The following is a 16,793-nucleotide window of genomic DNA, read 5'->3' as shown; positions in this document are numbered from 1 at the left end:
AAAAGATCGGTGCTCCCCAGGGTGAACTACTTAGACGAATAAACTGCTTACCCAGCAGCTCCGGCAACTGAGATGATAGATCTTGCATCTCAGGCGGTGCCAATCGATACGACGCCTTGGCGATAGGGGCCGCACCTGGCACTAGGTCAATCCTGAACTCAACCTGCCTCTCCGGAGGCACTCCGGGTAACTACTCCAGAAACACATCAGCAAACTCCCTCACCACCGGGACCTCAGAAACTGAGGGCTGCTCTCTAACCCGCGTATCTACCACATACGCCAAATAACTAGCACACCCGTGATGAATATACTATCGAGCCCTAGCTGCCGAACAAAACCCTGATCCTAACCTGTTGCCCTCACCATATACGACAAGTTCTCCCCCTCTTGGGGTTGAACCACCACCCGTTGTCCCTCACAGTCGATCATGTCGCCAAAACGGCTAAGCCAATCCATCCCTACAATCATGCATACATCCCCCATGGGGATAGGAATCAAATCTATTGGGAAGGACACCCCGAAAATCTCAAACTCGCATCCCCGGTAGACCGAAGAAGCCGAAACCCCGTGCTCGTTGGCGATCAAAACTCGCAACGGGCACTCAAGATCATCCATCGGCACACTGAACCCTCTAGAGAAGGTTTGAGATACAAACGATCGACTCGCCCTCGAGCAAATAATACCAAAGCGGGCAAAAAATTTACTAAAAATGTACCTAACCACAGGTATAATCAATAAGCATAACACAAATACAATAACTGAGACAACGAATAGAAACGTACCAGCAACCACATCCAGTGCTGACTTGGCCTCCTCGACTGTGAGCTGGAAGGCCCGAACCTGAGCCTTCAGAGGCTCCACCTTGACTGGCCTCCCATCTCTAATCCTCACAGTAGCTGGCTCGGAACCCTGCGCCGGCTTGGCGACGAGCTGCAGACAGTTGGTCTTCACATGAGCAACCTGATGACACTGGTAACAAATCCTTATATCTGTTAGAGGGGTGGACTGACGGCATTCCCTGGCATAGTGCCCCTCCTTGCCACATTTGTGGCACCTACCTCCTGCTCGACAAACCCCCGAATGAGCCTTGCCACACTTTCCACAAGTGCGACTCTGATGGCCCCCAGATCGTGTATCAGTGGTCTTAAACCGCTTAGGCACCGGCTGAGACTGTGTCGGTGCCTGACGCTGCTCCTTTAGCTGCAACTCTATCTCCAACTCACGCCTCCTCGCGGCTTCCTGAAGGTCCAGGAGGGTATCACAATGTTGTGTAGCCACAAACTTCCATATATCCGTCTTGAGCATACTCAGATAATGAGTCATATAAGACTTCTCTGACGCAAAATCCGGGCAAAATATAGCCCTCTTAGTGAACATCCGGGTGATCTCCATCACAGACTCCCCATCCTGTCTCAATGTCAAGAACTCCTGAGCAAGCCGCTCCCATTCCACGCGCGGAACATAGCGGGTGCAAAACATATCCCAGAATTGCTCCCAAGTAATAGTAGCCCGCTAATCATCAGAATATGAACATGTCGTCAATCTCCACCAGTCCTTTACCCCGAGCCTAAGCAGGTTCAGAGCACGCATGACCTTCTGGTTAGCAGGACATGAACACATGAAGAAATAGCCCTCCACATTAGACAACCACCACATAGCCCTGATCGCATCCTGTGTACCATCAAATGTCGATGGCTTCTTATTATCGAAGTCCCGGTACTGGAAAGCCCTGCCGGCTCCTCCTCCAACCCTTTCCGCAGTTACCGTCGAAGTGGCTACAACGGCAGCTGTCTCTGCTAGAGCTGCATATCACTCATCAAAGTACTCCACCATCGCGGTCTTAATCGCCCTAAACATCTTCTGCAGTTGCGCTTGGAATGCAGCAACAATCTCATTGTGCATGATCGCCCGGATCCTAGCATCTGACTCCTCGGTCCCTATCTGAACCATGGGCTCAGGTGCTACTAGCACCTCCAACCCTCCGTCTCCCGACCCCGACCCTGATCCTGATCCTGATCCGGATCCCGAAGCAACACATCTCGTCACCACCATACTGAAATATATATACAAGTCATCAGATAAATAACATAATGTCGGGAGACCAAACCCACAAACCCTAGGGGTTGTGATTTCCTTGCTACGCGTATGGGTCCTATGTTTTTAGTAGTACGGGCCCATACGAACTTCCACACCTACCCCTATTTGTCTCAAGTATGACCATTACACCCTAACAATATCATCAACATAGGAAATGCGCTTAACCCTCACTTCTAGGGGAATACCAAATATTTTGTATGTAACATCCAAATTTTCAAACAAATTTAAACTTTTAAAAACATGTCAAGTTCATCAAAATATTACAGCTTTGTTTTCAAAACATTGTTTATCAGAGTCTTGTCCCCAAAAATAACATAATAGGAGGAGTTGTACGATCACGCCTTGGCATTGCCGCAATCCCCTGATGTACCTAAAACAATAAACTGAAACTGTAAGCACGAAAACTTAGTGAGTTACCCCAAAATACCGATACACATACAGTCCACATAGCAATATCAACATTAGCATATCATATCAATCAAAACAGAACAGCATGCACTGGCTCCACAGCTTTACAAGATGGACTACCCCCGGGCCCTCAGTACGAGTCTGGAATGTCTACCGGGCCCTCAGCTCATATCTGGAATGTCATCGAGCCCTCGGTATGAGTCTGGAATGCCTACCGGGCCCTCAGCTCGTATCTGGAATGCTCCCGAGTCCTCAGTATGAGTCTGGAATGCCTATCGGGCCCTCAGCTCATATCTGGAATACTCACGGGTTTGTTGGCTACCGCACGGAGCAGTAAAACCTCAACCCACCCCACACAACATGTCTACATGTAACAGATAAATGCACATACAGGTAATCAATCAGTATCACATGCAGTCCTACAGATCTACCCGACTAGCATATCAACTGGCATACATTAGTAACACAACTCAACATATCAATAACTACTAGGATATCAAATCCAATGGGCCGGCCTTGGTGCCTTAGACCCCTTAGTATAGTGAGGACAACTCACCTTGTAGATGTCAGCTCGGTAAATAATCACAGCTCTCCGATCACTTGTCAAAGACTCCACTACCTATTACCATAATACGATTATGCTAATAAGTCTCTGTCCTCATAGAGTACTCCATAACCCAACTAGTTAAACCTGATCAAGGTCAAAGTCCTTAGTCAAGGTCAACATTCCATGTTGACCTTAACTCGTCGAGTACCCTCGGCTGCTCGCCGAGTTCCTCGAAACTTTTACCTACTTGTCGAGTCACCAACGTGACTCGTCGAGTTCCCACGATTCTCGATTGAGGCCCTAGAGCCACTCAGCGTGTTTCTCTTCTAGTAACACGTCGATACACACGCATTCCTAACTTGGAGGAAACTCATCCGACTCGCCGAGTTGTTCATACAACTCGTCGAGTCTAAGGAAACCTTCATCGGACTCGCCGAGTTGTTCCACCAACTCATCGAGTTGTTCCACCAACTCGTCGAGTTGTTCCACCAACTCATCGAGTTCACGGCTATATTCATACGACTCACTGAGTCGTTCTTGCGACTCGCCGAGTTCCTTTAGTCCTTAAGCCATACAAATCCATTTTAAGCCATGCAACGACTCCAAACCACAGATCCAAGCTTACAGGGAATGCCTTTCACATAAAGTTGCAAACTTTACGTGTATGCATGGCTAAAAAGGTCCTTAATGTCCAAAACTAAGCTCTTAATGGGTTTCATGCACAAGGAAATCCTCATTCACGTCCAAGATAGGAACTTTATGGATCTAGAACCCGGGAATGGTCTAGATCTGAAGTTACAACTTCAGATCTAGCTTATGTTTTGCAATATCACCTTACTTACACCTCAAAAACCCTAGATTTCCACTATATGAGACCTAGAAAGGAAAAAGGATAAAGGTGTCGACTTGGTACCTTCAATGAGTCCTAGTTGAGGTAGATTTCGGGTTCCACTCCTCCCTTGCTTCTAGCCCTTTGCTTCTCCAAGTTCTTCCTTCCACAAGTTCTCCTTTCAAGCTTTTAAGGCACTAATGGCACAAAATACTCGGTTAGGGTTTTCCTTTGAGTTCTATCTGACTATAAGGAGGCCAAATGGGGCTTAAGCCTCATTAAAATAGAGTGCAGAACCCGGGACTTAGGGTTTCTTTTGCCAGCTCCTACTCGCCGAGTCAGTCACTTAATTTGCGATTCAATCCCGCTGCTACTCGACGAGTAGGGCAACCAACTCATCGAGTAGGGCCAAACCAAGAAACTACAATTGGACAATACCTGAGAATTGGGGCATTACAACTCTCCCCCACTTAAACTAGAATTCGTCCTCGAAGTCCGCTGGTATGAACAATGTCGGGTAGTGCTCGCGCATCTCTGCCTCCGGCTCCCATGTCCACTAGGATCCCCTACGATGTTCCCATTGTACCTTTACCAAAGTTATCTCCTTGTTCCGCAGAATCTTCGTCTTTCTTTCAAAAATGGCCACATGCCTTTCCACATAGTTCAGGCGCTCGTCGATCTGAACATCATCCAATGATACCACAGCCTCCTGGTCCATAATGCACTTTCGCAATTGCGATATGTGAAAAGTATTGTGGATCCGAATGAGGTCTTTCGGAAGCTCTAGTCTATAAGCCACCTTGACAACCCTTGTAATGATCCTGAATGCCCAATGTATCGAGGGCCCAATTTTCCCATTTTCCTGAAACGGATCACACTCTTCCAGGACGAGACCTTCAGAAGTACCATGTCGCCCATCTGAAATTCCAATTCGGATCGGCGCCTGTTGGTGTAACTTTTCTGCCGACTCTGAGCTGTCTGCAACCTCTGTCTGATCTGCTGAATCTTCTCAGTCGTCTGCAAAACCACCTCCGTCCGGCCCATTACCCTGTGGCCCCCCTCACCCCAACAAATCGGGGTGCGACATCTCCGCCCGTACAACAGCTCGAATGGCGGGGTGCCAAGGCTAGAATGATAGTTGTTGTTGTAGGTGAACTCTGCAAGCGGTAGGTGGGAATCCCAGCTTCCACCAAAGTCGATGGCACACGCCCTCAGCATGTCCTCGAGGGTCTGAATAGTCTGCTCGCTCTGGCCGTCTGTTTGAGGGTGGAATGTTGTGCAGAAGTGCAACCGTGTGCCCAGCTCCTCATGAAACATCTGCCAGAAAAGGGAGGTAAACCTGACATCCCGATTTGAGACAATGGAAATAGGAATCCTATGGCGAGACACGATCTCACGAACGTACACCTTAGCCAACTTTTCAGCCGAGGAACTCTCCCGTATGGCCAAGAAATGGGCACTCTTGGTCAATCGGTCCACGATGACCCAAATGGCGTCGAAACCCTTCTTCGTCCTTGGCAGCTTGGTGATAAAGTCCATCGTGACCTGCTCCCACTTCCACATGGGAACCTCCAGGGGCTGCAGCTTGCCATTCGGCCACTAGTGTTCAGCCTTGACCATCCTACAGTTCAAGCACCTCTCGACGTACCAAGCGATCTCGTGTTTCATACCCAGCCACCAATAGCTCAAGCTCAAATCCTGGTATATCTTGGTGGCTCCCTGGTGGATGGAGAAGTGATACTTATGAGCCTCTTCCATAACCATCTGCCTGATCCCGCCAATCATCGGAACCCAAACCCGACTATATCTGGTCAGTAATCCCCAACTATCCTGCACGAACCTGGTGTTTTCACCCTTGATCCTTTCTCTCTTCAAATTTTCCGGTCGCATGCCCTCCTTCTGGGCATCCCTGATTAAGCTCACAAGCGGAGAGTCCACAGCTATTTTCATACATATTGCAGGAGTAGAAGACCCTGCTGACTTGCGGCTCAAAGCATCCGCAACCATATTCGCTTTACCAGGGTGGTAAAGGATCTCGCAATCGTAGTCCTTGACTACATCGAGCCACCTGCGCTGCCTCATGTTTAGGTTCGGCTGATCCATGATGTGTCTCAAGCTCTTGTGATCCATGTAAATGGTACAGCGGACCCCATAAAGGTAATGTCTCCATATCTTGAGGGCGAACACCACCGCCCCCAACTCCAAATCGTGCGTAGGGTATCGAGTCTCATGCGGTTTCAGCTGTCGCGATTCATAGGCTACCACTCGTCCTCTCTGCATGAGAACCGCCCCTAACCTTTGATGGAGGCATCATAGAACACCACAAAATCCTCAAATCCCTTTGGGAGTGTCAGGACTGGCGCTTCACACAAACGCTGGCGGAGGGTCTCGAACGGTCCTTGTTGTTCGGGACCCCACCGAAAATCCACCCCTTTTCTTGTGAGACGAGTGAGGGGTACTGCAATCTTAGAGAAATACTATATAAATCTCTGATAGTATCCTGCCAATCCCAAAAAGCTCTTAATATCTTAGGGGGATTTTGGAACCTCTCACTGCATAACCGCCTCGATCTTGGCCAGATCGACCAAGATCCCTTCTTGGTTAACGAGATGTCCAAGGAACTGGACCTCTCGTAACCAAAATTCACACTTCTAGAACTTGGCGTACAACCGTTCCCGCCTCAAGACCCCCAACAGCTCTCGCGGATGTTCCTCATGCTGCTCTCGAGTCTTGGAATACACTAAGATATCATCTATAAACACTATGACCGAGCGGTCAAGCATCGGTCTGCAGACCCGATTCATCAGGTCCATAAATACCTTTGGCACGTTGGTGAGCCAAAACGGCATCACCACGAACTCGTAATGTCCATAACGAGTTCGTAATGCGGTCTTCTCCACGTCCTCCTCCCTGACCCTGACATGGTGGTACCCGGACCTCAAATCGATCTTGGAAAACCAAGATGCACCCTGTAGCTGATCAAAGAGGTCGTCTAACCTCGGGAGTGGATAACGGTTCTTCACCGTTACCTTGTTTAACTCCCAGTAATCAATGCATATCTAGTGTGATCCTTCATTCTTCCAGACGAAAAGAATCGGCGCTCCCCATGGAGAACTGCTAGGTCGAATGAACTGCTTGCCCAGCAATTCCTGTAGCTGCGATGACAGTTCCTGCATCTCAGGTGGTGCCAATCGGTATGGCGCCTTAGCAATAGGGGCCGCACCTGGCACCAAGTCGATTCTGAACTCAACCTGCCTCTCCGGAGGTATCCCTGGAAACTCCTCCAGAAACACATCTATGAACTCCCTGACCACTACTACATCGGAGACCGAAATCTGGTCCCGAACTTGCGTATCTACCACGTACGCTAGATAACTCATACACCTGTGCTGAATGTACTGTCGAGCACTAGCAGCTGAGCAAAAACCTAAGCCTACTCTGGTGCCCTCAGCGTATATAATCAGTTCTCCCCCACTTAGGGTTCGAACTACCACTCGCTGACCCTCGCAATCAATCATAGCACCAAACCTACTGAGCCAATCCATACCCACAATCACACACACCTCCCCCATGGGAATCAGAATCAAGTCTATCGGAAAAGACACCCCAAAAATCTCCAAGTCACATCCTCTATAAACTGAAGAAGCAGAAACCCCGTGTTCTTTAGCAATGGACAATCGCAACGGACACTCTAACTCACCCATAGGCATACTGAACTCCCTACTAAAAGACTGAGACACGAAAGACCGACTCGCCCCCGAGTCAAATAAGACCAAAGCAGGCAACGAATTCACCAAAAACGTACCTAATTACAGGTACAACAGATAAGCATATAACAGATAAATAAAACAAGGTGAGGATAGAAACATACCAGCAACCACATCTGGTGCTGCTCTGGCCTCCTCCGCCTTAAGCTGGAAAGCACGACCCTGAGCCTTCGGAGACTCTAACCTGTCTGATCTCCCATCTGTGATCCTCAATGTAGCCGGTGCTGCAGCCTGCACTGGCTTGGCGGTAAGTAGTGGATAGTTGGTCCTCATGTGGCCGACCCGGTTGCAGTGGTAACATAACCTCATACCAGGAACTACGGCAGCATGGTGACAGTCCTTCGTGTAATGTCCCTCCTTGCCACATTTGTGGCACCCACTACCAGCCCGACATACCCCAAAATGACCCTTGCCACACTTCCAACAAGTGCGGCCCTGTTGACCCCCGGTCCTAGCATCTGCGGTCTTAGGCCGCTTCGACGCCGGCTGTGACAGTACCGGGGCCGACCACTGCTCCCTCAGTTGCAGCTCAATCTCCAACTCCCGCCGCCTGGTGGCCTCCATTAACTCTAGAAGAGTATCACATCACTGGGTGGACACGAACTGTCGGATATCAGTTTTGAGCATACTCAAATAACGGGTCATCTGAGACTGCTCGGAGGCAAACTCTGGGCAGAACATCGCCCTCTCGGTGAACATACGGGTGATCTCCGTCACCGACTCTCCATCCTGTCTCAGACTCATAAATTCCTGTGCCAACGTTCCCGCTCAACCCTCAGAATGTAACGAGCACGGAACATATCCCTGAACTGCTCCCAAGTAACAGCAGCACTTTGATCATAAGTATAAGCCCCAGTCGCAAGTCTCCACCAATCCTTGGCTCCGAACCTAAGCAGGTTAAGAGCACACCTGACCTTTTGGTCAGTAGGACACGAGCAGGTGAAGAAACACCCCTCCACACCTGAAACAATAAACTGCAATTGTAAGCCCGAAAACTTAGTGAGTTACCCCAAAATACCGATACACATACTGTCCACATAGCAATATCAACATTAGCATATCATATCAATCAAAAACAAAACAGCATGCACTGGGTCCACAGCTTTGCAAGATGGACTACCCTTGGGACCTCAGTACGAGTCTGGAATGCCTACCGGGCTCTCAACTCGTATCTGGAATGCCGTCGAGCCCTCAATACAAGTCTGGAATGCCTACCGGTCCCTCAGCTCGTATCTGGAATGCTCCCGAGTCCTCAGTATGAGTCTGGAATGCCTATCGGGCCCTCAGCTCATATCTGGAATACTCACGGGTTTGTTGGCTACCGTACGGAGCAGTACAACCTCAACCCACCCCACACAACATGTCGACATGTAACAGATAAATGCACATACAGGTAATCAATCAGTATCACAGGCAGTCCTACAGATCTACCCGACTAGCATATCAACTGGCATACATTACTAACTCAACTCAACATATCAATAACTACTAGGATATCAAATCCAATGGGTCGGCCTTGGTGCCTTAGACCCCTTAGTATAGTGAGGACAACTCACCTTGTAGATGTCAGCTCGGTAAATAATCACAGCTCTTTGATCACTTATCAAAGACTCCACCACCTATTACCATAATACGATTATGCTCATAAGTCTCTGTCCTCATAGAGTACTCCATAACCCAAGTATTTAACCCTGATCAAGGTCAAAGTCCTTAGTCAAGGTCAACAGTCCATGTTGACCTTAACTTTTCGAGTACCCTCGGCTGCTCGCCGAGTTCCTTGAAACTTTTACCTACTCGTCAAGTCACCGGTGTGACTCGTCGAGTTCCCACGGTTCTCGATTGAGTCCCTAGAGCCACTCGTTGTGTTTCTCTTCTAGTAACACATCGATACACATGCATTCCTAACTTGGAAGAAACTCATCCGACTCGTCGAGTTATTCATGCAACTCGTCGAGTCTAAGGCAACCTTCATCGGACTCGCCGAGTTGTTCCACCAACTCGTCGAGTTCACGGCTATATTCATACGACTCGCTGAGTCGTTCTTGCGACTCGCCGAGTTCCTTTAGTCCTTAAGCCATACAGATCCATTTTAAGCCATGCAACGACTCCAAACCACAGATCCAAGCTTACAGGGAATGCCTTTCACGTAAAGTTGCAAACTTTACGTGTATGCATGGCTAAAAAGGTCCTTAATGTCCAAAACTAAGCTCTTAATGGGTTTCATGCACAAGGAAATCCTCATTCACGTCCAAGATAGGAACTTTATGGATCTAGAACCCGGGAATGGTCTAGATCTGAAGTTACAACTTCAGATCTAGCTTATGTTTTGCAATATCACCTTACTTACACCTTAAAAACCCTAGATTTCCACTATATGAGACCTAGAAGGGAAAAAGGATAAAGGTGTCGACTTGGTACCTTCAATGAGTCCTAGCTGAGGTAGATTTCGGGTTCCACTCCTCCCTTGCTTCTAGCCCTTTGCTTCTCCAAGTTCTTCCTTCCACAAGTTCTCCTTTCAAGCTTTCAAGGCACTAATGGCACAAAATACTCGGTTAGGGTTTTCCTTTGAGTTCTATCTGACTATAAGGAGGCCAAATGGGGCTTAAGCCTCCTTAAATAGAGTGTAGAACCCGGGACTTAGGGTTTCTTTTGCCAGCTCCTACTCGTCGAGTCCCACTCGTGGACTCGCCGAGTCAGTCACTTAAGTTGCGATTCAATCCCGCTGCTACTCGACGAGGAGGGCAACCAACTCGCGAGTAGGGCCAAACCAAGAAACTACAATTGGACAATACCTAAGAATCGGGGCATTACATTGCATCTAGTCTCACCACTTATCATGACTCACACGTCCATGAAACTTCCATCATCCCCTGCAGCGCCAGTGCACGCTAGCTGCACATAACGCCGAACCCAATAGACTTTCGAATATCCAATCCCACCCGAAGGCCGAATCAACATTCTCGGGCTATAAGGTCTTTATTATACACAGTCGTGATGCATACACTAAACATCTACAATTATGATGTCAATTTCACGTCAAGAAACCCTAGGCTAATTGGCATCATGTAATCAGGCAAATCTATCATGTGATTCCTGAAGATCCCTAGCCTAGCACTAGCATGTTGTTCTAACATATCAGAATATCAAATAAATGCATGGTATTTTGGGGTTTACTTACAGGCTCTGGCTGATCGTACCCTCTACATCCCCTATCCTTTATTTTGAAAACCATCTTAAAACTTTCTTTCCAAAAATCTCGTTGATTTGAGACTGGATTCACACGAGTGTTCCTCTAATTCACTCAAACCAAGTCTCTGATACCAACTTGTAACATCCATAAATTTTACGCCAAATTTGAACTTTTTAAAATCATAAATAAAATCAAGCAACGTTTGTTTCCAAAAATGTTTTCAAATCAATATCCATCAGAGTGTCCCAGAAATCATAACATAAGGATGAAGAGTGGTACGGTCACGCCTTCTCCTTTCCATGATCTCTTGAAGTACCTGAAATAATAAACTAAAAACTGTAAGCCCGAGGGCTTAGTGAGGTGCCCCCAAAATACCAATACCACACTAACAATACCATATCAATAATAATCAATCAATCAACATGCATACTGAGCCATCGGCCTGACTGGACCACCCTACAGGGCCTACAGTCTAACTGGATCTATCCCGAGCCTTCGGCATGACTGGTCCGCCACGTGGGCCTACAGCCTCCCCGGACCGCTCATAGGGTGTGTTGGCCTACAGCACAAAGCAGGTACGCCTCAACCCAACCAACAAGCAAATACTATGTGCGCATAACTATCATCTATTGGCATATATAAACATCAAGCATATTTATCACTGGTCATCAATCATAGAATTCTCTCGTAACTAGAGTACCGACCTAGCAGGTCACTAATATACCAATCCCTACAGATCATAAGAGCATAGCATACTGTCTACCCTGATTTCGATCTAACAGATCATAACCACATATAGCATACCATAACAATAACAACTAAAGGGTCGACCTTGGTGACGTAGACCCTATCGATATAGTGAGGATAACTCACCTCGCAGATGTCGACTCGGAAGGTAAGCTCCAACTCTCGGATCACTTGACACATGCTCCACTACCTATAGCACAACATGCTCGTAAGTCTTTAACCTTATAAGGTACTCCATAACCCACTAGTCAACCCCTGATCAAAGTCATAGCCCTCAGTCAAGGTCAACAGTCCATGTTGACCTCGACTCGTTGAGTACCCTCGGCTACTCGCCGAGTTCCTTGAAGCACATTCCAACTCGCCGAGTCATTAGGGTGACTCGTCGAGTTCCTTCCATTCTCGATCAAACTTTAAGGCCACCCATCGAGTTCCCTCTTTGCAACTCGACGGATACACCCACATACATATCTAGGAGAAAACTCATCCGACTCGCCGAGTTCTTCAACTCGTCGAGTCTATGGCAATCATCATCGGACTCGCTGAGTTGTTCATCCAACTCGTCGAGTTCACGGTCATCTTCATGTGACTCGCCGAGTCGACCTTGCGACTCGCCGAGTCCATTCAGTCCTTTTTCCATACAGACCTATTTTGAGCCATGTAGCGGCTCCATCTCACAAATCCAAGCTTCTAGGGAATGCTTATCACGTAAAGTTGCAAATTTTATGTGCATGCATGGCTTTAAATGCTCCAAATGCCAAATCTAATCTCTTAATGGGGCTTCATGCCCAAGAGCGACCTCAATCACGACCAAAACTACAACTTTATGCTTCTAGAATCCGAAGAGAGTCCATATCTGAAGTTACAATTTCAGATCTAGCCCATAGCTCATCATACCAACTTGATATTCCAAGAAAACCCTAAAACTCAACCAATGGAGGAGATTTATAAAGAAAATGACGGTTTAGGTACCTCTGGAAGATGATATCTGAGGTGAATGTTGATTTCCACACTCTAATTGCTCCAACCTCCTTCTCCTCCAAGTCTTCTCCTTCCAAAAATCCTCTTTTCAAGCTTCAACACATACACAAGGCACACACACACGAATAAGGGCTCTCAAGGACTCTTTAGAACTATAAAGAGGTCCAAGGGAGGCTAAGGTCCCTTTAAATAGGGGTACAAAACCTGGGATTTAGGGTTTCATCTACCAGCTCCTACTCATCGAGTCCTAATATAGACTCGTCAAGTAGGTCACTTAACACGCTATCCCACCCCGTTGCTACTCGACGAGTAGGGCAATCAACTCATCGAGTAGAGCTTAACCCACTACATCTTGTTTAAAACAATACCTGAGAAGCGGGGCGTTACAACCCCGTTGCCACTGCCACCATCGTCGCCATCATCAACACCACCCCCCCCCCCCGGTCGTTGGCCCCACCACCGCCATCGCCCAACACCCACCCTACCACCGCTACCGTTTTTTAAAAATGAAAATCAATAGAAAAATACACATTGAAACACGTTTTTTAATTTTCTAAAACTAAAAATGAAAAATGAATAAGTTTTAACTAAACACATTTTCTAAATTTTCCAATGAAAACCGAAAGCGGAAAACGAAAATTGAAAAGGGGAAACGAAAAACAGAAAATGAAAACTATTTTTCCTAACTAAACGCAACATTGGATTCCATGTTTGATGCATTTTTCCATTTCTAGGGGAGGGTATATATAAGGAATTCAATCTTCTTCTTTTTATCAAAAGATCAAAATACCCTCATGCATAATAAGGTTGGTCTGTGGATTTTGACGGAATTTGAAGTCAATATTTAATTTCATTGCATGTTTGGTTGCCAAATGGTAGCAATCTCTTTTTGTTTAAGAACATACGATTTCTATTTATTGAGTAAAGAAGAAAATGTGAAAGTGCTTCCTGTTAAAATGCAAGATTTGATCAGGTGAAGACGCATAAATTCATATAGATGAAGAGTTTTTTTTTTTTTTTTTTTTTTGCTTTAAGTCTACTTTACGATCTTCTCAACTGCATCATGGTTATTGTATTTTTTAAAGAAATTATGCAACAAGTGGTTTTACACACAAGCTATGCTTATGTTTCAATCGGTTAAATAAGTTCTAACTAATTGGGTTTTATATAAGGGATTTGATAATGAAGTGAGGGATTCCTATTGAAAATATTTAATTTGATGACCCAAATATTTGGTTCTGGTTTTTGGACCTTTAGGTAACTTTTGGCAGATGAACCGGGTGGAACATCACTGAATTGGATTGTACTGAACAATATGTTCAATTTGTTTTTATAGCATTTTGTAGGACTAGAATATAACAGAACAAGATATTAAAAAAGACCATAATGCCCTTCTACCAAAATAAAAGTAAAAAACACATTTAACAAAAATAACGTCAATGTTAACAAATTTATTTGAAGAAATTATTAAAACTCCTAATACCAAATAATGAATCAATATAGTTACAGGGTGGCAAGGTCCATAGCTCATATATTGACTTTCAATTACAATCAATATAGAGAGCAACTATATTGTGAAAAAAATCTAAATGATTACAGACTACGTGTACTTTCAGAAAGAAGAAAGAGTGAACGTAGACTCAAATATTGACTAAAAAATTTATTCTAATTAAGATCACAAGCAACCGACCCCGTTAATGTGTTAAACTGCAACAAGAAATTATCCTTCAATACGTGACTACACATCAATGTAAAAAATTTATCAAATTATGCCGGGAAAATCATAACTCGCGTCCTTGATGCCAAAGGTATATGCAACAAGAACAAAAAAAAAAAAAAAAAAAGATAAGCAAAAAAAAATATTAACAAGAACATATAATCAGATCCATGTTCTTTGATTCCAAACAAATATTTTGCAGGTTCGAAAACCTATACCAACATAAACCCAAGACAAGAACGAATAAACAAAGACCGTACATAAATTGCCAATACTTGGTGAAGACGTCTAACGATAATTTGAAGAAGACGACAAGATGATAACAACAATTTTGCATCCAAGGATAAATAGCAAAAAAGTAGCAATGGATAAGTTAAAAGCTACAATCATTTGGTAAATATTTTAGTACATATTACACTTTTAATAATATAACTTGGTAGATTTGTCATCTACATTATTAATATAGAATATAGGTACGAATGAAAGAAATATGTTATAATAATAAGATAATCAATATATTGCTTATATATTTGTCGACATGTCTACTGGACGGGCATGACACTAGTTCTAAACGATTCACCATTATTTTTCTGGCAAACCCAAATATTTAATTTCAACGAGTATTTCATTACAAAAATACACCTTATAACAATAAAATTGAGAAGTTGTAGGGACTAAAAGTAATATTACAATGTATTACAATTACATTCTAATTTTAATTCTGTAAAATAAAGAAAAAAAATTATGTTGGAAAAACGTCATACAAAATTATTGCATCACACAACTTTTATAACTCACGCCCTCATCCTAATTTTTTTTTGGATATATGTGTATTTATATTTCAAACAGAATAATAATTATAAATATTGGCATTACTCATGAAATAATATTTAAGAAAATCCAGCATAATACTTAGCGACTACTTTCATTTATGGTATAACAGCAACGTGGAGAAAACGTATTTGTCGTTGTAGTATAGTGGTAAGTATTCCCGCCTGTCACGCGGGTGACCCGGGTTCGATCCCCGGCAACGGCGTTATTTTTAGTTTGTTATCCTATTTTTCCAGTAAAACGATAGCTAATCTCCAAGTTCCAGAACTTATCTTAGTTATCTACACTACAAAAGAAGTTTCAGTTCAGCCCCTCTATTTTTTTTCCCTTCTCGTTATTTTGAATATAATTAAAAACTTGATGAGTTACTTACTGAATTTAGCTACGTTGTTACTAGATTATTATGATATTTTGGGGTGTTTCCATTATGTTCTTGATCTCTCCGAGGTTCCAAGAAGGTATATTGGGTTAATCTTTTAAGAAATTTAAGGCTGTTATATCTTTTCCAAATCTCTCATGGTTGTCTTCAATTTCTTTTATATATCTCTAGTACGTTGGCCATTGCTCTTCCTGTTTCATAATAATTCAACTTGATGCTTAGATAATTACAAAGAATGTAAACGTATAGTTAGATGCTTATCCATGTACGTCATTAACATTAACTAACTGCATTTTATATCATGATGAAAATATTTAATGTTTGCTTAGATATATAGTCATACTACTTTATATCAATTGACATTCAAAACAAATAAATATATGGTTTCTTTTCTCGTGTGTACTTGTAACAATCATGTTATATTTTGTGAAAATTGGTATAACTAATGAATAACATCCAAGAATCTTTATCCGACGACTTTTCATTAATTAACAAGGGTTTCAAGTGACAATTGTAATATATTAACTATTTATATGGATTCAGAGAATTTCCATAATAAAGTTTTTAATTAATCAAGCTTGTCGTTGTAGTATAGTGGTAAGTATTCCCGCCTGTCACGCGGGTGACCCGGGTTCGATCCCCGGCAACGGCGGTTTTTTTTTTTTAATTTTATTTGCAGCTTTTTGTGTGATAAGATGAAGTTCAGGTTCCTTTTTGCAAAATAGTTACCCTGGCGATGCTAAAGAAGTTTCAAATCAGCCCTGTATTTTTTTTTTTTTTTATCTTACTATTATTAAGGCTAATATATTTTTATAAAACAAGATAACTTAGAATTGGATTTTTTTTTTTTTTATTAGTTTATGTAATTATATCTTATTTTCCAATACCAATTTTTTTATGCAATGCATTTGGTAAAATATTGTATACATTTATACCACATGTAGTAGTAATTAGTAAATTAAACGTGTTGCATAAGTTCATCTTCAAAGAGTTTATCTTCACCGATATGATCCAAATAAGGCGCATCAGATATAGAATCCCCATCATAATCTTCATGGACATTGATCACAACAGCTTCAATTTATTTCTCCTCTTAAACAACTTTTCATAAAAGTGATCAACCCAAAACCCTATTCTAACTACATGTTCATATTAAGTATCACAAATTGAGTATTACGTCATCAATTTTTGTGCTTTTCAATACTTAATATAGAGAATGATTAGGAAAACAATAAGATATGTCATTATTGAAAGCGGAATACCTTCCTTGCCTTTCTCATTAGAAATCGTCTATCCATATACA

General features: G+C 43.7%; 2 non-coding genes across 2 annotated transcripts; both read left to right on the top strand.

Moving 5' to 3' along the window:
* Positions 1 to 15,244: 15,244 nt before the first annotated feature.
* On the top strand, positions 15,245 to 15,316 carry TRNAD-GUC (transfer RNA aspartic acid (anticodon GUC)). The gene has a single exon. It is a non-coding gene; the product is annotated as a tRNA-Asp (tRNA).
* Positions 15,317 to 16,070: 754 nt separating this feature from the next.
* On the top strand, positions 16,071 to 16,142 carry TRNAD-GUC (transfer RNA aspartic acid (anticodon GUC)). Its single transcript has one exon. It is a non-coding gene; the product is annotated as a tRNA-Asp (tRNA).
* Positions 16,143 to 16,793: the final 651 nt, after the last annotated feature.

Source organism: Lactuca saligna, chromosome 3 (assembly GCF_052625555.1).
Source record: "Lactuca saligna cultivar CGN05327 chromosome 3, ASM5262555v1, whole genome shotgun sequence".
In the NCBI taxonomy this organism is placed as follows: domain Eukaryota; kingdom Viridiplantae; phylum Streptophyta; class Magnoliopsida; order Asterales; family Asteraceae; genus Lactuca; species Lactuca saligna.
This window is presented reverse-complemented; position numbering and strand designations above follow the sequence as displayed.